Below are 25,929 nucleotides of genomic sequence, written 5' to 3'. Positions count from 1 at the left end.
CACATTGCAGCCAATTGGGAAGTGAACCAGTGGATGGAAGACCTCTCTCTCCCTCCCTCTCTGCCTCTCCTTCTCTTTCTATGTAACTCTGACTTTTAAATTAAAAAAAAAAAAACTTACTAAATAAATAAATACTTTAAATAAAAGACACAAATGGGGTCGGGTCGGCACTGTGGCACAAGCAGGTTAAATCAACACTTATGATGCCAAAATCCCATAGTGGATTGCCAGTTCACATATCAGTTGTTCAGCTTCAGATCCAGCTTCTAGTTAATATGCTTGGGAAGGCATTGGAGAATGTCTCTAGTTACTTGGGCTCCTGTCACCCATGTAGGGGGGATCAGGATTAGTTCCTGACTCTCTGCTTTGGACTGGCCCAGAAAGGGCTGTTGGCAGCCATCTGGGGAGTAAATCAGCTTATGGAAGACCTCTGTCTTTGTGCATTTCAAACCAACAAATAAATATGTTTTTTAAATGCAAATAAAATTCCTTGTCTTACTGATGTTAAAAAAAAAAAAAAGATTTCCCTTCCACAGAATCTAGTTTTAATAAAATTGTTGGCTTAAAAGTTTGAATAAGGGGCCGGCGCCATGGCTTAACAGGCTAATCCTCCGCCTTGCGGCGCTGGCACACCGGGTCCTAGGCCCGGTTGGGGTGCCGGATTCTATCCCGGTTGCCCCTCTTCCAGGCCAGCTCTCTGCTATGGCCCGGGAAGGCAGTGGAGGATGGCCCAAGTCCTTGGGCCCTACACCCGCATGGGAGACCAGAAGTACCTGGCTCCTAGCTTCGGATCAGCGAGATGCGCTGGCCGCAGCGGCCATTGGAGGGTGAACCAACAGCAAAAAGGAAGACCTTTCTCTCTGTCTCTCTCTCTCTCACTATCCACTCTGCCTGTCAAAAAAATAAAATAAAATAAATAAATAAAAGTTTGAATAAGAATCAAAAATTATCCCACATGGGAAAGTAAATACAGATTCACTCAATCTCCTACTTAAGTGTTCTTTGTTTTCTAATTAATGAACTAGTGAATGCTTTGTTTTAAAAGATTATTTCTAAGTTTCTCTTAATTAAGTTACTTAGTTTCAAAATCATATTCAAAAACAATGACAAAAATTCAGTCCGGCATTGTGGTGCAGAGGATTAAGCTGCCGCATGCAACACCTGCATCCCATATGAATACCAGCTGGAGTCCTGGCTGTTCAACTTCCAATACATTTCCCTGCTAATGTGCCTGGCAAAGCAGTGGAAGATGGCCCAAATGCTTGGGCCCCTACTACCCACATGGGAGAGCCAAATAGAGTTCCTGGCTTCAGCCTGGCCCAGTCCCACCTATTGAGGCCATCTGGGGAGTGAACCAGTGTATGGAAGATATCTCTCTCTGGTTTCTCCCTGTCTCTCTGTAACTCTGCCTTTCAAATAAATAAATCTTTACTTAAGAATTAGTAAGAAGTACAGCTTATTTTTGGCTAAATACATAAAAGTTAACAAATATAACAAAATAATCTTCATTAACTTCCCTGCAAAATATACTGTGGCATTACTAACTTACTTTTCAAAGAATTAAAAAGTAGGGGGCCAGCACTGTGGCACAGAGGGTAAAGCCGTCACCTTCAATACCAGCAATTCCATATGCGTGCCAGTTCAAGTCCCAGCTACTCCACTTCCAACCCAGATCCCTTCTAACTCCCTGGGAAAAGCAGCAGATGATGGCCCAAGTCCTTGGGCTCCTGCACCCATATGAGAAACTCGGAATAAGCTCCTGGCTCCTGGCTTCAGAAGATTTCTCTCTCTCTGCCTCTAACTCTCTGTAACTCCGCCTTTCAAATAATCTTTAAAAAAAAAAAAAAAAGATTAAAAAGTAACTTTTTACACTGTCCTAAGCTGATAGAGACAAGTTTAAGCACAAATCAATTACAGGATAAAAGTAGCATATTATTCTATTCAGATATGGGGGGAAGGGAAGAAGAACCAACTCCCCTGTTGCAAGAGTAGAACAGTAGTGCTCCTTCCAGGGACACTGTTATTTCATTATGCTGATATACAAAATGCCGCATAACAAAATGCTTTGGTTATGTGCTAACATTTCTCTAACTGCTTTGGACTTCTTGTTCCTATTTAATTTCTATACAAAGTAACAGAAAATGCATACAGAAGTAACTTTCTAAGATCATGTTACAAAAAAAAAGACCATGTTACTGGGGCTGGGGCTGTGGCATAGTGGGTACAGCCACTGCCCGCAGTGCTGGCATCCTATATAGGCGCCAGTTCAAGATCCAGCTGCTCCACTTCCAATCCAGCTGCCTTCTAGCTCCCTGGGAAAAGCATTAGAAGATGGCCCAAGTCCTTGGGCCCCTGCCCCCATATGAAGACCTGGAAGAAGCTCCTGGTTCCTGGGTCCTGGCTTCAGATCAGCCCAGCTCCAGCTGCTGCGGAAATTTGGAGAGTGAACCAGCAGATGGAAGACTTTTCTCTATCTACCTCTGCCTCTCTGTAAATATTTCAAGTAACTAAATAGATCTTTAAAAAAGAAAGACTATGTTACTACTACATGGAACATTTAAAAACAGTGATATATAATTCTAAAGAAAATACATTATAATTGAAGTGCTGATTGCATTATAAATTGGTTCAATCCTTTGGGAAATCAATACAAAGCAAAAAGTATAACGATGATAGTAGGGTAATATACTGATTCAATAATCTCATGTCTGGAAATTTAGCCTAAATGAATAACTAAAAGAAATACCTTGCATAGTAGGCAATTAATACAATTTAGCAATCAATTTAAATGAGGTGAAATCTAGTTTAAGTCAGTATAGATATCTGTATTTGGGACATCCAAATAGTCCATAAGTGTTATCTGTATCATAGAATAATCACTGGAATAAAACTTTATCAAAACCAAGAACAAGTAACAACGAAGCAAAATTCTACATTTCAAGATCTTATAAATGGTAAAGTAAAGCTCCATTAAAAAAAAAAAAGTCAACATTAAGACCAGTACTTTCAGGGTGAACAGACAACTAAATTCAGCAGTAGTGAACAAATTCTCAGACTCACTGAATGTGACAACAGAGTTAGTTAGCAGTCCTTTAATATTTTTTAAAGATTTATTTGTTTATTTGAAAGGCAAAGTTACAGAAGGAGCAGGGGGAAGAGACAGAGGGAGAGTTCCTTCATCCATTGGCTTACTCCCCAAATAGCCGCAATGGAACTGGGCCAGATGGAAGTCAGGGCCAGGAGCTTCCTCCAGGTCTCCCATATGGGTGCAGGGACCCAAACACTTGGGCCACACTCCACTGCTTTCCAAGGCACATTAGCAGTGAGCTGGAATGGAAGGGGGGCAGCCAAGCCTTGAGCCAGCGCCCATAAGGATGCCAGGCAGCAGCTTAACTCATTACACTACAACCCACCCCTTCATTTTACTGCGTTAAAGAGTCTCTCTTATATGTTCTTTGGTTTCTATTTCAACAGAATGACTAGTGCAGGTCCTAAACAAATCTATGCCGACTCCATACTATAGTTTCTCTCTATAATTCAACATATACAACAGTTCTATTTAATTTTCCTTTCTTCTACAGTTTATCAACCTTGATGATACATATGAATTGCTTATGTATCCTTTCAAAAATGAAGATTCTGATTCAGTGGGTCTAAGGTAGGGTCTGAAATTTTGCATTTTTAACATGCTCCCAGATGCCAATGCTTAAAGCCATATTCAAGTCACTCTACGGATTAAAATTCTTTAGATTGGCCACTGTCTTAGTTGGCAAACAGAGATGTGGACACCAGAAGGCTGAAACACCAAACACATTGTCCTCTGCAGACAGGAAGCTGTCTACCAGGTGGTTAAATGATGGGTCAGGAGTAATGTTCAAATCTGACTCCCCAGTCAGAGGCCTGGCCAGAGTTTTTGGATTAGGTAGGAGAGAGCCAGCAGGCAGAAACCCTGATGAAGCAAATTGAGGGGCTTGGAATCAGGCCACACAGTGTTACGTTAAAAGCAACTCTCCAAATAAAGGCTGAACTTAAAAACATATATATATGATTAGACTCATTATTAAAAACTAAGATGGTGAACTAGTAGTAAAAGAATGGGGACATATGCTCAGAGGTTTTTTGAGTATGGAGCCTCCAGGAAACCAGAAAAAAGGGGCAGACCATTACCACCTCCTGCTCCAGATTTAAATTCTTTCCTGGTACCTGAGTCCAGAAAATGTACATATATTCTTTCCTGGACTCTTCTCTCTACTTCAATAAAACTACATGAACACACTGCCTCACAGAATGCCCTCCTTGCTCTCCTTGTAGGCCCGCCATCCTCTTGCAGATAGTGTTCTCCAGTTCATGTCAACCTCCTTTTTGATTTCCATAAATTCAAGTACTATCTTTCCACAAGATGACAAAATTAACCCACCCACATTCTGATTACCCCTTTTCTGAATTTTTACAGTACTTCCCCATGAAGCATTTGGTGTCTGTTGTCTTACACTATTAGAACCACTGCAGGGGCTGGAGCTGTGGCGCAGCGTTTTCGTTAAAGCTCTGGCCTGAAGCGCCAGCAGCCCATATGGGCGCCAGTTCGAGTCCCAGCTGCTCCACTTCCGATCCAGCTCTCTGCTACGGCCTAGGAAAGCAGTGAAGATGGTCTAAGTCCTTGGGGCCCTGCACCCATGTAGGAGACCCAGAAGAAGGTCCTGGCTCCTGTCTTCGGGTCAGTGCAGCTCTGGCCGTTGCGGCCAACTGGGGAGTAATCCATAGGATGGAAGACCTCTCTCTCTCTCTCTCTCTCTCTCTGCCTCTCCTTCTCTCTCTGTTTAACTCTTTCAAATAAATAAATAAATCTTAAAAAAAAAAAAAAAAAAAAAAACACTGCAGAGGCGCTCATCTTGGTCCCATGAAATAAATGCCTTGGGGACATAGATTTTCCTATTACTAGCAATATGCTTAACATACAATTTCTGAGTCAGTCTAGTTTTATCCAGAGATGGTTTCTGGAAGAATAACAAAAACATATTGCCGTAATTCCACCAGGCAAGTAATATTTCAAGGTCAATTTGCCACTAGTATAAGCACAAATTATACTGCCAACATAAAAACTAGTCACTAATTTTAGAACACAGACTACCAAATGTTGTTTAGAACTATACAAAATGTCAAGAGACATGGAGCATAAAGAATTCCATAAGGTGAAAATAAGAATAAAAATAAATTGCCAAAGATACAATACAAACCACCAATAAGGAACATAAACCAAATAAAATGGGAGGATTTGCATAGGGAGAACTAGGTGGTATCCTAGAAAGACTAGGGAGTAAAATGAAGAAGCAGAACACATTCAAGGGTCCATGGAATATTCAAATATAATAAAAATGGGCATAATACAAAATATACCAGGCGTAATAAAAAACAAATGTCACCAAACTTCAAAGAACTGAAATCAGAGTACGTTCTTGGTAATAGTGAAATCCAATTACAAATCACAAAAAGAAAAACAAGAGGCAAATCTCCACAAATGTGGAAATTTAACAATTGTACCACTGAATAATTGATGGACCAAAGAGGAAGTATCAAAGATTTTTTTAAATGTATAGATGAGTGAAAATGAAAATATCAAAATCTATGTAATACAGCAATGCAGAGCTGAGAGGAAAATTAACAGTACTAAAAATGCTCAGATTAGAAAAAAGTCTCAGATCAAAAATTTCAGAAATCAAGAAACTACAAATAGAAAATAGGCCGGCGCTGCGGCTCACTAGGCTAATCCTCCACCTGCGGTGCCGGCACCCCAGGTTCTAGTCCCGGTTGGGGCACCCGTTCTGTCCGGCTGCTCCTCTTCCAGTCCAGCTCTCTGCTGTGGCCCAGGAGAGCAGTGAAGGATGGCCTAAGTCCTTGGGCCCTGCACCTGCATGAGAGACCAGGAGGAGGCACCTGGCTCCTGGCTTCGGATCGGCGCGGCATGCCGGCTGTCGCGGCCATTTGGGGGGTGAACCAATGAAAGGAAGGCCTTTCTCTTTCTCTCTTTCTCTCTCACTGTCTAACTCTGTCAAAAAAAAAAAAAAAAAGAAAGAAAGAAAAAGAAAATAATAATATAATATATAATAATATAATATATAATAATATAATACAGAAAAACCAATGAAACAAAAAGCTGGTTCTTTGTAAAAAGAAAAAAATCAACAAATTTGATAAACCTCTGCAAGAAAGAGAAAAAACACAAACAACAAATCATTACAGATCCTGTAAACATTTAAAGGATGATATAAGAATATTAATAATTTGAATAATCCTATAATCATTAAAAAATTGAATCATTGGTTGGCGCCGTGGCTCAACAGGCTAATCCTCCGCCTTGCGGCACCGGCACACCGGGTTCTAGTCCCGGTCAGGGGGCCGGATTCTATCCCGGTTGCCCCTCTTCCAGGCCAGCTCTCTGCTATGGCCCGGGAAGGCAGTGGAGGATGGCCCAAGTGCTTGGGCCCTGCACCCGCATGGGAGACCAGAAGAAGCACCTGGCTCCTGGCTTTGGATCAGCACGATGCGCTGGCCGCAGCAGCCATTGGAGGGTGAACCAATGGCAAAAAGGAAGACCTTTCTCTCTGTCTCTCACTATCCACTCTGCCTGTCAAAAAAAAAAAAAAAAAATTGAATCAGTAACTTTTATAAGCACTGTATTTACTTAAATTCTTTTTCTTTAGTTTATTGAGAGGCAGAGCGAGAGATGGACCAATGGACAGAGGGCTAGCTTCCATCTGTACTGGTTCACTCCCAAAATGCTTACAAGAGTTCTGGACAGGACAGGCTAACTCTGGGAGCTGGGAACTTTATCTAGGTCGGTCTCCCACAAGGGTGGCAAGGATCCAACTGCCTGAGCCATCAACTGCTGCCTCTCAGGGTGCACATTAGCAGACAGCTGAAATCGAGAGTGGAGCTGGGATTCAAACCAGGCATCCCAAGCAGCACCTTAACTTCTAGGCCCCTGAATTTATAGTTTAAAAAGCTCTTCAAAAGGAAATCTCTTGGCCTGTATAGCTTCACTGAAGAATTTTATCAAAATTTTAAAGAATTCTAGTTTTACATTATCTCTACCATAAAAAGGGAAGGAATACTTCCCAACTCATTTTATGAGGCCAATATTACCTTAGTTTCAAAATCAGAGGCAGGCATTTGGCATGGTAGTTAAGCAGCCTCATAGGATGTCCGCATCCTATATTTGAGTGCCTGGCTGCAGCTCCTGACTCCAGCTTCCTGCTAATGCAGATCCTAGGAGAAAGTGATGATGGCTAGAGTAATAATATTCCTGCCAGCCACACAGGAGACCTGGGCTGACTTTCTAACTCCCAGCTTTGGTTTGGCCAAGCCCTAGCCCTTGCAGGCATAAGAACAAACGAGTTAGGGGTCAGCGCTGTGGCATAGTGGGTAAAGCTGCCACCTGCAGTGCCAGCATCCCATGTGGGCACCAGTTGGAGTCCTGGCTGCTCCACTTCCAGTCCAGCTCTCTGCTATGGCCTGGGAAAGGAGAAGAAGTTGCCCCAAGTCCTTGGGCCCCTGCACCATTGTGGGAGACCCAGAAGAAGCTCCTGGCTTCTGGCTTCAGATCAGTGCAGCCCCGGCCGTTGTGGCCAATCAGGGAGTGAACCATCAGATGGAAGACCTCGCCTTTTCTGTGTAACTCTTTCAAGTAAAATAAATCAATCTTTATTTATTTAAAAAAAAAATAAAATAACAAACCAGTTAGCTCTCATACATGCTCTTGCTCACTCGCTTGCTCTCTCTTCCTTTCACATTAATTATTTTAACGGGAAGGAATCCAATCTTCCATTTAAAGCAATTTTCTGGGCGCTGACCAACGTTGTGACACAATGGGTTAAGCCAACACTTGTTATGCCTGTATCCCATATTAGAGTGCTGGTTCAAGGCCTGGCAGTTCCACTTCCTGCTAATGTGCCTGGGAAGGCAGGGGAAACTGGCCTAACACTTGGACCCCTGCAACCCACATGAGAGAATCAGATGGAGTTCTTGGCTCCTGGCTTCAGCCAGGCCCAGCCCTAGCTGCTGCATCCACTTGGGGAGTAAACCAGAAGATGGAAGAGCTCTCTCTCTTGTCACTCTGCCTTTCAAATAAATAAATCTTTAAAGCAACTTTCCAGAACAGCCATCAACTCAGACTCTCCCTTCCCAATTTCCTCAGGAATAAAGTTATCTTCCTTTGTGCATACTGGGAGAAGGGAAGGGTAATGAGAAAAGAGCCATGAACCATGCCTGACAACTCCCACACAGCAGGCACACACAAAAACCTACATTAAATGTGCTTGCCATGGGAGGCGGAGGATGTAGGCATTCAGCTAGAGATTAAGATATGCCCATCCAGGCCAGCACTGTGGCACAGTGGTAAAGCCACTGCCTGCAGTGCCAGCATCCCATATGGGCGCCAGTTTGAGTCCCGGCTGCTCCACTTCTGATCCAGCTCTCTGCTATGGCCTGGAGTAGAGGATGGCCCAAGTCCTTGGGACTCTGCACCCATCGGGAGATCTGGAAGAAGCTACTGGCTCCTGGCTTCAGATCAGCCCACCTCTGGCCATTGGGACCATCTGGGGAGTGAATCAAAGGATGGAAGACCTTCTCTCTCTTTCTCTGCCCCTACTTCTCTGTGTAACTCTGACTTTCAAATTAATAAATAAGTATTTTTTAAAAAGTACAAGAAGGAGAAAGAGGTTTTTATTAAAAAAAAAAGAAGAAGAAGAAACTAGAGCCACCTCTAATAATATCAACTCAGGAAGTTTCACAAATGTAGAGTAAAATCTCTTGCCATCTATTTTTTCAAAGGATCAGTTCTGAAAACTGTATTAATAAAAGACTATAAAGGAGAGGGGTAGCACACAAGAAACCTGGTAGAGGCTGCTGCAATTACCCAGCAAGAGATGATAGTGGCTATGGAGATAATGAAAACTGGTTGAATTCTGGGTATGTTTTGAAAGTAGAGTCAACAACTTCATGATGGAATGAATGTGGGATGTGAGAAGGAAAATGACTTCAAGATTTCTGGCCTGAGCAACTGGAAGCTGCCAACAACTGAGATGAGAAAGGCTATGAAAGCAGAGCAGGTCTGAGAGGGCATGTTTGGGAGGGAAAGGCAAAAATTCCATTTTGGACATGTTGAGTTTGAGAAATTTCATAGACATGTAGAGATACTGCAGAACCAACTAGATATACAGATCTGGAGTTCAGGAGAGAGATCTGATTTACAGAAATAAAAATCATGAACATTTAGGAAGTATTCAAAATCATCAAACTTGTAGAGATCACCAAGAGAAAGAACATAGATAGAGAAGATAACTAAAGATCAAGAGTAGGTAAATAGTTAGATCCAGCAAGAAAAACTAAAAAGGGGCAGCCAGTGGGTTTTGAAGAAAACTAAGGGAAGGAGGTATCATAAAAGGCAAATTAAGTAAGTTTATCAAAGATGAAGATGAGAGGCAGTCATTTGGTATAGTAGGTAAGATTCCACTTGGGACATCTGAGTCCCAAATCAACATGCCTGGGTTAGAAGTCCTGGGTTCACTTTGGATTCCAGCTTTCAACTAATCCACACCCTGGTAGGCAACCTGGTAGGCAACGGGCGATGGCTCAAGTAGTTGGGCTCCTGCCACGCACATGGGAGATCTGGACTGAGTTCCAGCCTCCTGGCTTTAACCTGACCCATCCTTAACCATTGTGGGCATTTGAGGAATGACAATGCAGATGAAAACAGTGTTCACTCACTCTGCCTACCTTTCAAATAAATAAAAATTTAAGAAAAAGGAGAAAATAACTTCGTCAAATGTAGACTTTCACATAAGATAAAATTAGAAAATGATCATGAGGTTTAACAATGTCATTACTGGGTGATCTGAACAATACTGATCTTCGTACAGGAACAAAAGTCTGATTGGAATAGGCTTAATAGGCTCTCAGTTCTTTACTGAGATGCCTGGTCAGGTGTACTCCCTTCATTTTTCTCTTCATTAAACTTTGCTAGCATGTTTACCACTTAAAAAAATAAAATAAAATAAAAAGAGCACAGAAGAAGGAAATTAGAACAAGTTTATTCAGACAATGCTTGAAGGGTTGTTTTGTCACAATGGAAACAGACAAGCAAGAAAGAGTGATCAAGAAAGGCACGCTTATGATGAAAACAGAGCATGTTTCTATGTTGTAGGAATAATCCAGAAGAAATGAATTGGTGATGCACAGAGAAGCAAGAGTGGATAGAGCGATGTCCAGAGTCAATTAAACGGAATGAGATCTAATGCACAAATCAGAGGAACTGAAATTAGATAGAAGCATGGACAGTTCATCCATATAAACAGAAAGAAAGCAGTGTGTGAGTACAGATGTGGTTGGTATACAGATGTGATGGCAAAGTCTGTATAACTGCTCTTCTGACTGCTCCTATATTCTCGAAGGTCTATCAACTGAGAGTGACTATGAGGAAGAACAATGGGAACTGAAGAGAAAGGAAGGATATACACTAAGTCTCTTAGGAGAAGGCTGAACAGTCCAAGAAATGGGTGTGGAAAGTACAGCCCGCAGGCCATACAAGGCTCACAAAGTCATTTGTTCTGGCCCTGCCAAGGCAACTGCAGGCAGGACTCAAAATCCAATAAATCTATAGCCAGCTAATTTTTAAACTGATAAATTTTGTATGGTCCACAAATTGTGTTATTAATATCCAAATGGTCCTCAGCAGAAAAAAAGTTCCCCTGAGCTAAGGAAACAGAGGATGACTGCCAGACAAAATTAAGGGTCACCTGAGGTGTCTTACCAAAACTGTATTTTCCTCACGTTCAGCTTCACAGGTGCATGAAGTGCTAGGGATCTGATTTCACTTGGACTGAGGGACTGACAATAAGTATGAAGAGGCAAGAAAGGAGCTAGGGAGTTGAAGGCACCTGAAACAAAAAGAATATGACTGATCCTGAAATAAACCTTAGGTAAAGAGTGAAGAAAAGAAATCAAGGGAGCAGAAACAGTGGAAAAGGAGGGGCCAGTGCTGTGGCTCAGCAGGCTAAGCTTCCGCCTGTGCCACCAGCATCCCATTGTGGGTGCTGGTTCTTGTTCCGGCTGCTTCTCTTCCAATCTATCTCTCTGCTATGGCCTAGGAAAGCAGCAGAAGACGGTCCAAGTCCTTGGACCCTTGCTCCTGCATGGGAGACCTGGAAAACTCTCCTGGCTTCTGGCTTTGGATTGGCCCAACCATGGCCATTGCAGCCATTTGGGGAGTGAACAATCGGATGTTAGACCTTTCTCTCTGTCTCTCCCTCTCCTCTCTGTCTGTAATTCTACCTCTCAAATAACAAAATAAATCTTAAAAAATAAATAAATAAATAAAAGGAAAGGATATTGAATCAGCAGATTAGAGGTCTCAGTAACAGTAAAAGATTGTTGAGTTGGGGTACGAAGTGCAGTGAGCTGAAAAGCCAGATAGTGATCAGAAAGGGAGTTGAATGAAATAAAAATCATGAAGGGGTTCAAGTTATTGGTAATATCAAGATGTAAGATACGACCACAGAGCGGCTGAAATAGGTTAGAAAACAAGATTATTCGAAAAGAAGATTTTCAGGACCTTAAAGACCACAGTATAAGAAAACCCACAGACTGTATATATTGAAATTACAAAGAATTAAGAGATATAGAGTCAGCAAGAATGACACTGAGCTAGGAGCTAAAGTAATCAAGAAAAAAAAAGGAGTAACCCAGAGTGCAAGAGATACCAGCACACATGGGGACTTATGGACAATATAACCTATTAACAGATGAGTTTCAGAGAAGAGAAGTGAATGGTGGCCAACTGCCCCATCTCCAGGTTCAGTAGAACCATGTTTCTTATCAGTGCAGGAGGTCAGAGTAGGGAAAATATACATTTTAGTCTCAATGCATAGGATTTCCCATTGATCCTGTATAGCATAAGAAAGGCAAAAAAAAAAAAAAATGTAATTACCAACATACAAGAGAACTCCAGGAAAAGCAGTGTCCTCAGAAAGTAGAAAGTAGAGAAAATACTCAAAGAAACAAGTATACAAGAAATTTTGCTGATGACAAACTGTGAATTCCACTGGGTTGTACAATGGCAAGATTTCAAAACTTGGAGGAGTGAAAACACAGGAAATATGCAAAGCCTTACTGAGATCAAAGTGTGAGACATGAAGTGTCACTGGGGAGACTGGTAGTAACTAACATAAAAAGAAAGAGGACACAGTGAAACCAATCCTTGTGGATTTCAGGGAACTAGCAGTACCAAGTCTTATCAATGTTGGTGCTCTTTGTCAATGCAAGACAAAAGTCTGGGGAAACATACTCTTAGTTTCAAAGCAAAAGGGATTCCCCTTAGTCCCCAAAACGTCTGACCACACCACCAAGTCAAAAGATTCTTTCTTCATTCTCATTTTCCCTGAATGCTGTATTAGACTTTTTTTTTTTTTTAAGACTTATTTGAAAGAGTTACAGAGACAGGGAGAGACAGAGAGGGAGAGATCTTCCATCCGCTGGTTCACTCCCCAGATGGCAGCAATAGCCAGGTCTCCCACTTGGGTGCAGGGGTCCAAACACTCAAGCCACCTTCTGCTGCTTTTCCCAGGCTGTTAGCAAAAACTGGATCAGAAGTGCAACAGCTGACACAGAAACCAGCACCCATATGTCAGCGTTGCAGGTGGTGGCTTTACCTGACACCCCACAACACCAGACATTTCTTCCCTTCTTGAAACCTCCTTGACTACCTAGAAATAACACTCTGCTGAATCTTCCCATCCCTGTCTCTTTGACTTCTCTCCCAAAAATCTTTTCCTTACTTTCTGATACTTAAACTTTCCCAGCTTCCTGTCACTCCAATTCTTCCTTTACCTTTAAAAGATAGGGACTTCAAAACTTTAATCTGTGGGGCCAGCATTGTAGCCGCCTGCAAGGCCACCATCCCTTACAGGCACCAGTTCAAAATCTGGCTGCTTGACTTCCAACCCAGCTCCCTGCTAATATGCCTGGGAAAGCAGCGGAAGATACTCCAGGTGCTGGGGCCCCTGCACCCATGTTGGAGACCCAGAAAAAGCTCTGAGCTCTTGGCTTGGGCCTGGCACAGCTGCAACCATTATGGCCATTTAGGGAGTAAACCGCGGATGGAAAATATTTCTCCTTCTCTTTCTCCATCTCTCTCTCTCTCTCTCTTCCCTGTGTGCGTCTTCCTTCTCTCTGTAACTCCGCCTTTCAATATATAGAAATGAATCTTTAAAAACAGAAAGTTTAAACTGAGCCCTTTGTATTTCTCTCTAAATTATCTCAGGCTCTCTTAGAGTTCATTCATCCAGTATGTATTTACTGAGCACCTACTATCTACTAGGTATTGTTTGGGTCACTTTGGATAGACTGGTGAACAAATGAGACCAAAAAAGTCCTCTATTAATATAAAAAATAATTCTATGACACCAAACCATCTCTCCCTAAATACTATTTTAAACATATCACCCCTCTAACTTTAAAAACAAAACAAAAAAGCTTTTGCAATGCTTCCCCTTATATCAACTACATCTAAATTTCTCCATCTTAGTTTAAAACACTCAATAATAACTTTCTGAGGCCAGCACTGTAGAAGAGGGTTAAGCCATCTCTTGCAAATCTGGCATCCCATACTTGAGTGCCAAATGGAGTTCCAGTTGTTCCTCTTCCAATCCAGCTCCTTGATAATGCACCTAGGAAGCAGTAAAAGATGGCCAAATACTTGGGTCCCTGACAACCTGGCTTCAGCCAGGCCCACCCCTGGCTGTTATGACCATTTAGGGAGTGACCCAGCAGATGAAAAATTTCTCTGTCTCTCCCTGTTTCTCTGTCACTCCACCTTTCGAATAAATAAATCTTCCTAAAAATAAAATAACCATTTTGTATCCTTTCTCTCCAGGTTCATCTTTCATTATTCTCTCATTCTAAAGCTATCCAGGCAGGCCAGTCCTTTGACTCTCCTCCCAAATGCGTTGCTTAGATTTCCACTTGGTCAAATTACTGAAAACATCAGAGCTAGCTCACTGGTGTAGTGGGTAAAGCCGCTGCTACAGCACTAGTATCCCAAATGGGCGCTGGTTGAAGTCCCAGCTGCTCTACTTCTGATACAGGTCCCTGCTAATGCACCTGGGAAGGCAGCAGCAGATGGCCCAAGTCCTTGCCCAGCCCTGGCTGTGGTGGCCATTTGGGGAGTGAACCAGTGAATGAAAGATTTCTTTCTCTCTCTGCCTCTCTTTCTCTGTCACTCTTTAAAAAAAAAAAAAAAAAAATTACTGAAAACATATGTCCAGTACCTAGACATAAAAGTACACTGAATATAAAGTAAGTCTTCAAAACTGAATGTCTAACACTAAATACAGGGCTTAGTATGTGCCAAACACTATTCTAAGTACTTTACATAAATTAACTCATGTATTCCACATAACAGTCCTTGGACTTCTCACAAATGTGAAAACTGAGGCCAAGAGAGGGTTAAGTAATTTGGCCTAGATCTGACAGATAATAAGTGGTAGAGCCAAGATTCAAACTCAGGCAATCTGATTCTATGCTGCACACACTGCATACTCTCAGCAGAAATTTAATAAATAAAAATAAGAATTCAAAGGGCTTGCACTGGAAACTAAAGGCTACTGAAGACTACATCCAATTATAAAAAATCATTTATTCCGAATACTGAAGAATACTTTATTTAATATCATGCCAAGTTCTTAATGTTATAAAACGTAAAGATACAAAATAAAAAGCACAACTCATAAAGATGAATACACCATACTATTATTCAGAGTTCTCCAAAGCTACTGAAAATATTGCTAGACATGATGAAAGAAATAACAAAAATAACATTCTTTTGTTAGCATGTATATATTAAAGTACTTTACTCTCTCTCTCTCTCTCTCTCTTTTTTTTTTAAGATTTTATTTATTTGACAGGTAGAGTTACAGAGAGAGAGGGAGAGACAGAGAAAAAGGTCTTCCATCTGCTGGTTCACTCTCCAAGTGCCCACAATGGCCGGAGCCGAGCAGATCCAAAGCCAGGAGCCAAGAGCTTCTTCTCAGTCTCCCATATAGACACAGGGGCCCAATCACTTGGGCCATCTTCCGCTGCTTTCCCAAGCGATAATAGAGAGCTGGATTGAAAGAGGAGCAGCCGGGACTGGAATTAGCACTCACAGAGGATACTGGCATCACAGGTGGAGGCTTAGCCCACTACGCCTCAGTATTGGCCCCTACTCTCATTGTTTTTATCATGATCAAAATGGATGTAAATAAGATGCAGACAGAAAGTATCTACCTTAAAGAAAAACAGAGGGTTTTTTTTTTTTTCATTTTTTCTTTCTTTCTTTCTTTAAAAAAAAAAAAAAAATCACAACTAGGAATAGGTCCAGTACAACAGAAGAGATTTTAGAAGAAATTCCTGGGGCCAGTAAGTACTATGGCGTTCCAGGTTAAGCAGCCTCCTGCAGTGCCAGTAACCATATAGGTGCCAGTTTGAGTCCCAGCTGCTCCTCTTCCTGTCTGGCTCCCTGCTAACATGCCTGGGAAATCAGCAGAGGTTGACACAAGTCCCTGTGTCCCGGCACCCACATGGAAGACCCAGATGAAGATCCTGGCTCCTAGCTTTGGACTGGCCCAGCACCGGCCATTGCAGTCATTTGGGGAGTGAACCAGAGGATGGAAGCAGTCTCTCACTCACTCTCTCTGTAACTCTGCCTTTCAAATAAATAAAAATAAATCTTTAAAGAATAGAAAAGAACTTCCACTAGGAAGGTTTAGGTTCCACTAAATATCTTAAACTATATAGGCACAGTTAGACCTACCTACATAGCTACAGAACCTTTTAAAAAGTTTCAAAAGACTGAGAATTCATGGAGCTATTTTTAATTGATTGCATAAAATTAAAAACTGAAAGGCAGAAGCTCTTCCATAAAGCAATCCTGACACATGAGCAGATGGGGCGCACCATATTATTATTAACTACTCTTTCCATTTCCCCCATCCCTTCCAAAGGAGTAAAGTCGTCATTTGTCAGATTTTGAGCTAGAGAGATTAAAATGCACAAGCCTGGACAGGGACACTAGTTTGATTTATAAAAGTCTAAACACTATTGCCTTTCTAACTAGTAATAATAGTCTGAGAAAAGAAATCTTAAAGTATATAGCTAAAGGCAGTAAAGGAGACAGTGCCATCAACACCTTAAGCACAAGAACCGTTATTAAAATGTGAAGCCTTCCCACTTTATTTTCTGCCTCTCTTCCCTTCTCCTGAGGAGATAAAGCACCTACCCTCTGGCTATCCCAGAGACGCCCACAGCCATTCATACAAAACCAGCTTCCTCCCAAGCACTGTATGAACAAAGAAAACTTCGTAAACTACTAATAATTTGAGATTAATTCAGTTTAGTCTCAAATTCCCAAACTATCTGGAACAGAGTTTTAGAGCATTGAGTCATTTTCTCTTGCATCTCTGTGACACTCAGAAATGACTGCATACTTCAAAAAAGATTAGATAAAAATGTCTTGGGACAAGACTGGATTGGTAGCTGCCAGTGAAGATATTCTCATACACTAAGGTTCAGGCCGGAGCTGTGGCACAGCAAGTTGAGCTGGTATATGGAGCACCAGCATCTCACATGGGTGCCAATTCCTGTCCTAGCTACTCCTCTTCTGATCCAGCACCCTTTTAATGTGCCTGGGAAAGCAGAGGAAAATGGCAAACATGCCTGGGCCCCTGCCATACACGTGGGAAACAGGAAGAAGTGTGGGCTGTTGTGGCCTTCTGGGGAATGGAAGATGGAAGATCGATCTCTCTCTCTCTCTCTCTCTCTCTGTAACTCTTTCAAATAAATAATTAAAAAAAAAATACTGCATATTTGATATTAACTTCTCTCCCAAACACTGGGAGCAATTAGAAAGGCACATAATCCTTTCTAATATTCTCCCATACAAAAGGAACCTCAACTCAACCTTAAATCAAAAATCAACACATTAAAGCCCCCATTAAAACAAATCCCCAAAGAGAAGGCAGTGAGTTTTTACTGTAATGGTCATACTTAATAGTACACAAGACCAGCTATAAGTTAAAAATAGCTCTTTATGTTACAAGTATTAGGAACACTAAGAATAGGAGAAATGACAATTTAAAACAGATTACAAGTTTCCTTTATCCAAAATGCCTGGGAACAGAACTGTTATAGATTTTGGGAATATCTGGGTATACATGAGATATTTGAGGATACAACCCAACTCTAAACATGAAATTCATTTATGTCTCCTATATATGTCTCCTTATACACAAAGTCTGAAGATAATTTAACATGGTATTTTTAGTGAGTGTGCCTTTTGACCACAACACACACATAACATGAAGTCAGATGTGGAATTTTCCACTGTGGCATCATTCAAAGCTCTGAAAGTTTCAGATTTTGTATCTTCTATTTAGGGGGTACTCAGCCTGTTACTTCCCAATAACGTGCTATATTACTGAATCATATTTATCATTATTAAAATTTAGCAACTACTTAGAATGTAACAAAAGGAAAGAAAATGGTTAGTAAAATTAACTTTTACAATTATAAACATATTGGGCTTGAGATAATTTCAGACTTGGTGGTGAAAATCTTTGAGATCTACATGGTAATTTAGTAAATGAGGAATACCAGAGATATTGAAGGATGCAAGAAGAAAGTAAGTACAACACAATACTATTCATGTAACATTGACAAAGTCAAAAGAAATCTAATCTTTTTTCTAGCTTTAAAGTAAAATTTTCCTTCACAAAACAAAAAAAACATACTATCGAGACACATAAGGCTTTATAAAGTTGGCTTCTCAGTGGATTGTGGCACAGCGGGATAAAGCCCCGGCCTGCAGCGCCAGCATCCCATATGGGCACCAGTTCAAGCTTTGCTGCTGCACTTCAAACCCAGCTCCCTGTTAATGTGCCTGGGAAAGCAGTGGAGAATGGCCCAAGTCCCGGGCCCCTGCACCCAAGTGAGAGATCCCGAAGCAGCTCCTGGCTCCTGGCTTCCAATTGGCTCAGCTTCAGCTGTTGTGGCCATTTGAGGAGTGAACCAGTGGATGGAATACCTTTCTCTCTGTCTCTACCTCTCTTTGTAACTCTTTCAAATAAACAAAACTTTAAAAAAAGAAAGAAAGAAAGTTGGCTTATCAAAGAGTCAGCAAACCAAAACAAATAAAGGAGTATCTTTAAGGGTCTCGGAACTAAAAAAAATAGTTACAACCAAAGCAAGCATAGATATTTAAACACGGGCATTTTTATATTGTCTTTGAAGAATAACAATAATATAAAAAGTAAGCCAACAAATAAATTTTCATTTTATAATATCCCTACATTCTTCTTTAGCCTGCTAATCTAAACTCATTTAGTCTTACAGGAGTTTGGATCTGGCAATATTTAATGCCTCACTTATCAGACTTTTCTGCCATTCTTTCTGCTCTAACCAGGCTATTACTAAACTTTTAAAATACAAGTAATATTTACTGGTTATGGTAAAATCTACAATTCTCTCTTCTGAACTAACACACAGGAAACAGATGAGGCATCAATTTTTTCTTCTGTTCAATCTCTTACTATCATAAATTATTTATTTTCCAGGCTCTTATTCCCCAGTGAATAAATACCTAAAATTATTCAAAAACACTGGCAGGCGCAAGTGGTGCCTATCATCTACAAGGTCACATGGGAAGCCTGCATCCCATCAGAGTGCCTGGTTTGATGCCCAGCTCTGCTCCTGAGTACTCCACTGCTAAGGCTATAGGTGATGGGTCAAGTTGGGTCTCTGTCATCCATATGGGAAACCTGGACAGGGTTCCCAGCTCCCAGCATCAGCCTGGCCCAGCTCCAGCAGTTGTATGCATCTGAAGAGTGGACCAGCAGATTGAAGCTCTCTGTCTCTCAGCTTCTCAAATAAATTGAACTTTTTTTTAAGAAGATTCAAAAACACTGGTAGGGAGTCTCCTAATGAAGTTCTCTGAGCTGTTATCTGAGTAATCATCTATTACTTCATTTCCAAAACCTGGGCTTGGATAACAAACTGCAACTTACTATCCAAGACAAATATACCAGGTTTCCTCAGTCCTCTCAGCTCCCAAACTAGTGTCACAAATATTTGAGTATAAGAAACTGAAGGAAAGACGGAAGCAGCTAATTTCAATTCTTATACAATTTCCACCCCTAATCTCTCTCAGAATGGCCCCTAACCTTAAGCCTGGTCTTTAGTTTTTCAAACAAATCTCAACTGTTGGGGCCAGAGCTGTGGCATAGCTGCTTAGCCACCATACCATGTGGGCACCAGTTGGAGTCCCAGTTGCTCCACTTCCAATCCAAATCCAGTTCCCTGCTAATGCACCTGGGAAAAGTAGTGCATTGGGCCCCTGCACCCACACAGTGGAGACCCAAAAGAAGCTCCGGGCTTCAGCCTGGCCCAGCCCCAGCAGTTGCAGCCATTTGGGGAGTGAACCAGTGAATGGAGGACCTCGCTCTCTGTCTTCCTATCTCTCTCTCCTCTGTAATCTGGCCTTTCAAACAAAGTAAATCTTTTTTAAAAAAAAATACAAAACACACCAAAAATTGAAAAAACATGAATTGGGGGGAAAAAACTAAACTATTGATTGCAAAATACACTGCACACTCCTGAAAAAGCAATCTTTCATAAAAAAATCACGTTGTCTTCTGTTCCCTAACAACCTCTTCTGACTCCTCATTATTTAGCCGAAAGAATTTAACATGACACTAAATACACCTTTCGTAATGTAGCTCTACCCCGCTTACACAAACTTACCCACCACCATTCCCCAAAATTAACACTATTCCCCAGAGATCAGACTCCTTACATCCCCTCACATCACGCTAGTCCCCAAGACCAAGTGTTCGCTCCCGTGTCAATCCCACGTAAGGAATGTATGGAATGTTCTCCTTTGGGAGATGCTCTGACTATACAGATAATATTCTCTAATCCAGTCCCACTTTCTCCAGAAAGCCTCTCTCCTAGAACCTTAGTCTAAAGAGTCTCCCAACAAACATACAGAACTGAAGACGATGTATTCCTTACATTATTTATATGCTGCATTGGATAGTGCTACTCTATTACTTTAACAGTGTTCCCAACAAGATTGTGCCACTTTTCAATAAATGCGTCAATAATAAACACCCTAAGACTACTTGAAAAGCTGATTTAATAATCTTGATTTTAAAAATCCAGATTTTGTTTTAATCAAGAGTTATAATATAAATGAAATAATGTGATGGTCAAGATTTGTTCCAAAATAATGCACGACAAAGAGTCAGAGGAGGAGGGATAAAGTAAGTGGGGGTACAGATAAAACTAAACTGGCTATAAGTTAATAAAACTTTGAAGCTGACTGATAGGTACATGGCAGGTCACATCCACTTTTGCACTGTCACAATTTTTCACACAAAGTTTTTTTTTAAAAAGTAGTAATAATGTCTTTACTTCATTTTAAATGACAAAGCCAAAAGACATCATAATACTTGCTTCACTCAACAAAATGTAGGTCCCCATCAAGAATAAAGAAAAAAGTTTCTGGAAAGACTTCATTTGACACAGAACTTGCAGTATCCTAATTCTCATCTAAGAATTAATGAGAGTAAGTTAGAGGCAAAAATAAAACCAAAATGGAGGGGAATTTCTATTAAAAGACAAATTAATCTTACCACCAAAGTAATACATTTTATACTACAAATTTTCAATTATGGCATTCACAAAATGGTCCACTGAAATTAATTGCTGAAAATAAAAAACATCAGAAAAATCATAAGCAAAATACAGGAGGCAAGAAATCTTTAAAAAGTGAAAAAGTTGCCACAACCAATGTTTAATAACCCTATGTAAGCATCATTTCAGGAAATTCATAATACAAAGAAATTTAACAGGGAATCGGTCAATAAAGTCTTAAGTAATCAGAAAATCATACCTCCTCTTTATTCCAGATATTTGGCTTAATGATAATGTACCTGCTGAGGTTTAAGGAACGTTCCACCTCTGATATTTCAGTCCATGGTTACTTTTCACAATTTAAACACTACTTTCCACTAAAACATCATTTACTAATTCCTTCCCAAAGTAGTAATATGGCACCTACCACTTTTATTCTTCCACTTGCACTGCTTTTTTCACCTTGACTTCCCCCTCCACCCCAAACTGGCAGGCATTCTGATTATTCTGATCTTCAATTATACTCTATAATTTCTTTAAAAACTCAAGAGATAAGATTTTAGCAAACATAACTTAGAAAGAAATATATGTTGGGACAATATCTGACATATTCACCTATACAAATAGTAAGGTTTATTCAAATAGCAATATATTGTTTGCCCACCATCTGGTACAATTAAAACAGGACAACCCCTCAGGGTATAAACAGTTTAGTAAAGAAGCTATGCTTACAGATAAGCTTCCTATCTGTAAGTTAGGTTTTTCTCACAAGTGAAAGTAACCATCTTTTTTAGTAGCATGTAATTTAATTTCTCTCTTCTGATAAAAAACAAACATGCAACTAGAATCTCAAACAGTGTTGAAATTTTCCATAAACAGTTTTCTGATTGAAAAATAAAAGAATCACAACATAAAAAAGAAACGTGTGGGTACAGGAGCCTGGAGGTAAGACACCCAGATCTATGGGAGAGTGCCTGATAATTCTGGCTTCGGCTCCTGATTCCAGCTTCCTGTTAATGCAGGAAAACTGAAAGGCAATGGTGACCACTCCAGTAATTGGGTTCCTACTACCAACCTGGGAGACTTCAATTGAATTCCCAGCTATGGCCCTGGCAGGCCCAGCCATTGTGGCCATTTGGGTAGTAAATCAGCAGAGGTGAGCACGCGCTCCCTTGCTCCCTCGCTCTTCTTCCCCCTCTCTCCCTCTCAAGTAAGAAATGTGTGACAGAATCCATTAAAGTACTGCACTGAAAAAGTAACATTTACCATATAATCTCCTAGAACAAAGAATCCACGAAACTAGATTAAAAACATTTTTGAAATAAGTTCTTTTAGAAAACCACTAAATACATGATTTTAAAAGTTCCACTTCTTTCCTTACATCACAAAAATAAGTCAATAAATTATACTACCTTTATAATTTGCATACTACCAATTTTTGAGAAATATATATTAAATCTCCAGAAAACTGTCACACTTTATTCAAGAATGGGTACTTGCAGATTTTTCCTAACATCTTTGAGGGAACATAAAATTTATAAAATCTCAGAATGTGTTAGCAAACCTTATCCAATACATACTATTCCAGTGGGATGAAAACCATTTACAAGATCCATTTAGATGAAGAAATCCTTTGAGAAAAGTATGTAGTACATTCTAGTTATACTGTTTCTAGAACAGCAAATATCTCTAACCTATTTCCCAACTGTTTTCTTAGGTACTAACAGAGTTGCATGTAACTTTTCACAAAAAGTCAAGACAGTATTATAGCTACTGAGAGCAAGCTAACTGAATTTTCAGCAGAAGCTGAAGTTTTACAAATTAAAACTTTCTATCTCACCTAGATGGTCTATAAAAACAATAACATTGAGTCTTAAAAGTCACATAAGTGTTATCTTCAGCCACATAAAAAAAATCACGAGAATCAAGAAAGCAGCTTCATTTTAAACTGGGAGTAGGCAGGAGGAAAAGGGGAAGACCTTGAAAACCAAACTACTTGAACTGAGAGGATGTTCATTTCATTCTCTTAAGACATAAAAATCACTTTTAAAATAAAACGCCCTGATGTTAGAAGTTTGTCCTCAGGTAACTAACTCCTTCTTTTCCAAAATAGTGAGTTGAAAGCTATCACTAGTACTTCCATTTAGACTGAAGTTGAAGGACATTGCGAAACAATTTTATCTCCCTGTTTGATTTTAACTGTCACATCCTAACAGAATTAAAGATTTGTCTGTGCAACTTTCTGAAAACAAATTTTATAATAATCTATCTTTAAGTCATGTTCAAAATTCTTCTTGTAGAAATAACCTATTCATTTGAAGAACTCGGCTGTTGATTGTGGCATAGAGTATTTCAAATTACCAAAAGAAACCATGAAAGTATGAAATTGTAATGATCATAACATCACAACTAAAAAACTATACAAAAATATTAAAAAATCTCAGCTCCCTACTTTTCATCCAAATGTCAAAAAACTTTAGGTATCTTCTTTAGGCAGACTGAAGATCCAAAGTAAGTTCATTTTTTTTTAATTCAGAGGGCTGGAACTAAGAATCTGATGACTACCAGCAAAAAGTAAGAGGGGAGAAAACTGAGAAAATAATTAGTGAAGTAAAAAAGCTTTACCAAAGAAAAGGATGTATTAAAATCATTTCCTCCTTCTGCCAGACAAACAGTCCTCTCCTAGAACACACTGCTACAATCCAGCCAAGTATGACTGCCAAGGGTTTTTAAACCTGTGTATGGATTGTTCAAAGTAGACAGCTTCTCCACCAGCATGTGATCTTACTGAGGAGATGAAGAGCAACTGTAGTGAATACACTTGTACTGATAAACTGCATTTGAGCAATATTTTTTTAAACCTTAAATTACAACCTAGGACAAGGTTTGTTATATAAATTATTTCCAATTCTCAAGAGTAGGGATTTATTTAGTTTCCCCAAATCAGGACTTAAATAGTTGACAGGAAAAAAGAAGTTTTATAAACAGCTTTTCTAATCTTAGCTTACTTTGGGTAAAACAGACCATTTATCACAGTCAAGCAAATATAATGCCAAGTTTAAGATTGAAGTCTTACAGGTAAAATTTGCAAAAAATTACAGTAAGCCAGTATTGCGCAAAAGTAACTAAAGGGAAACTGTATTCTATTTATATTTAAAGTATTCTTACTTTTGCAAGTAAGAGATGGATTCCTGCATGAGATTGTTACTATAAACATTCTTACATATATCTTAAGAACATAATGTCTTATTTAAACTTGACATGTATGTATCTTATCTACGTAATCCTGTTTGCTTTTCTGGTAATTCTTTTTCACAGTGGGTCTGCAGGAGAAAGGCTCTTTCTTTCCATTATGCCATTAGTCAGTACATTTCAATTTTGCTTTCTTCAAAACATGGACAGCGCAAGCCACCTCTCGCTTGTAGTTTTCTGCTCCCTATTGCAGACAACAACCACAGGGACTGTCACCAAATACACACAGGCGTACAGCTTTGTCATTACTTTTCCCAGCCCCCTTCTTTTTTAAGGAAAAAAGATATATATATATATATATCTAGATAGATATATATATATGAGAGATTTAGGCTTACAAAGACTACAGATTTTCCTCTGGCATACATAATAGATTTTCAAGAGAAGATAACGTTTTGGGATAACTACCACCCTAGAAGTGTCTAACAGAACTTTCCAAATCCACTGTGTAAACCTGATATTAACTGGAGAGGAATTTTCCACTGAAACCATAAATAAAATATGTCCTCAATGAAGCTGAACATCAATATCACTCACTTGGTCAATAATCAATTCTGGGCATAGAAGGGGTCTGTAACTCACATCTCATCAGAATACCATCTATATTTGCGTGTGCAGTTCGCAGGCGAGCCTGGGGGTACACCAGATTTATCTTATTTTGCAATGCTCAGGCTACTATTTATTGGTATCATCAGAGCCCACATTAAGTGTCCTGGGGAGAGGCAATTCAGAAGAATACTGAGCAGCATGGAGAAAGCAGTGCAGAGGGGGAAAGCAAAGACAACAGAGCGAATCCTCGACAAACAGATCGCGGAAAGCCAAACGTAGACGCTCCTTCCCCAGCAGCCCCCACTCCCATCGCTCCACAGTGTGCTACCTCGCTCCAATCACTTCCCAACTTCCTTCACTCCTCCAGGACCGAGCCGGGGCACCCCTCTCTCCCGAAGTCTGTGTCGGAAGACGCCGTGTAGCCAAGAGGAGAGGGACGGGCAGTTTCCCAGCTGAGGAACAGGTGGGTCGGAGGGAGCAGCACCACGAGCTAGACTCTTAGGGGCGGCTGCGGGATGACAGATGCGGTTCACGAAGCCAGGCTGCACATCGGAAGCCGCTCCACTGAGGCAGACAGGCCCGGGGGGACCGGCTGGAGGCGCCGTAGGGGGCGAGGGCGAACTCCAGAGTGGCAGCAGCGGGGCCAGAAGCCAGCAGCAACCACACGGGTCAGAGTGGGAGGGATGGCTCTGGGCTGGGGAGACCGGGGCCGGCGCGAAAGGACGTCAGAGAGGGGAAAAGGGGCCGGGGAGACAGGGAGCACCGAGACCCAAGGATCCTGCCCCTAGAAAATCGCCGCCGGGGGAGACGCCGGGGAGCAGGAGCCGCCTCGCCCTCCCCAATTAAAGAAATGATCGAAGGGGAGTCGGCGCTGGCCGCCGCGCTGCCTCCTGCCCCGCGCCCTTTTCCTGGTGCTAACTGCTGTGGCGTAGAGGGCTGAGGGAGAGAGAGGAGGAGGAGGAGGAAGGCCGAGGAGGAGGAGGCTGAGGATGAGGCGGGGGGTGGGGAGGGAGGGGGGTGCGGCCTGCACAGTCCCAGCGAAGCCTCCGCTCTCTCGTAGCCGGTCAGCCCCGGGTTTCCCCTAAGCCCAGCCCCGCACAGACTCACCCGCCTGCCTTGCCTCGCTTTTCCCTTAGACGACTCCGCGCGCTGCCGCGTCCTCACAAGAGACCACTGAACGAGTGTCGGGGAGAAAACTCTTCAGAACCGGGCCTGATTGCTTCAGCGAGTCCGACCTTTACGGCTGAGAGGGAGACTCTCAGCTTTCGGTGGGTTCCACAGCCAGACGGGCCACCATCTTACATTTGGGTAAGACTCCTCTGGCCTCCAGTGCGCAGGCGCACGCCGATCCAGCCGGGAGGGGCGGGGGAGGGGCGGGAGGAGCGGCCGGCGGGCGAGTGGGAGGTTGCG

General features: G+C 41.2%; 1 protein-coding gene across 6 annotated transcripts in view; it reads right to left on the bottom strand.

Moving 5' to 3' along the window:
- CNOT4 (CCR4-NOT transcription complex subunit 4) overlaps window positions 1-25,714 on the bottom strand; it is a 137,196-nt gene extending 111,482 nt beyond the window's left edge. For all 6 annotated transcript variants that reach the window (XM_062195351.1, XM_062195475.1, XM_062195415.1 and 3 more), the window contains exon 1: window positions 25,627-25,714. The gene's annotated coding sequence lies outside the window, so the exon portion shown is untranslated. The remainder of the gene's footprint in view (window positions 1-25,626) is intronic.
- Window positions 25,715-25,929: the final 215 nt, after the last annotated feature.

Source organism: Lepus europaeus, chromosome 1 (genome assembly GCF_033115175.1).
Source record: "Lepus europaeus isolate LE1 chromosome 1, mLepTim1.pri, whole genome shotgun sequence".
NCBI lineage: Eukaryota > Metazoa > Chordata > Mammalia > Lagomorpha > Leporidae > Lepus > Lepus europaeus.
This window is presented reverse-complemented; position numbering and strand designations above follow the sequence as displayed.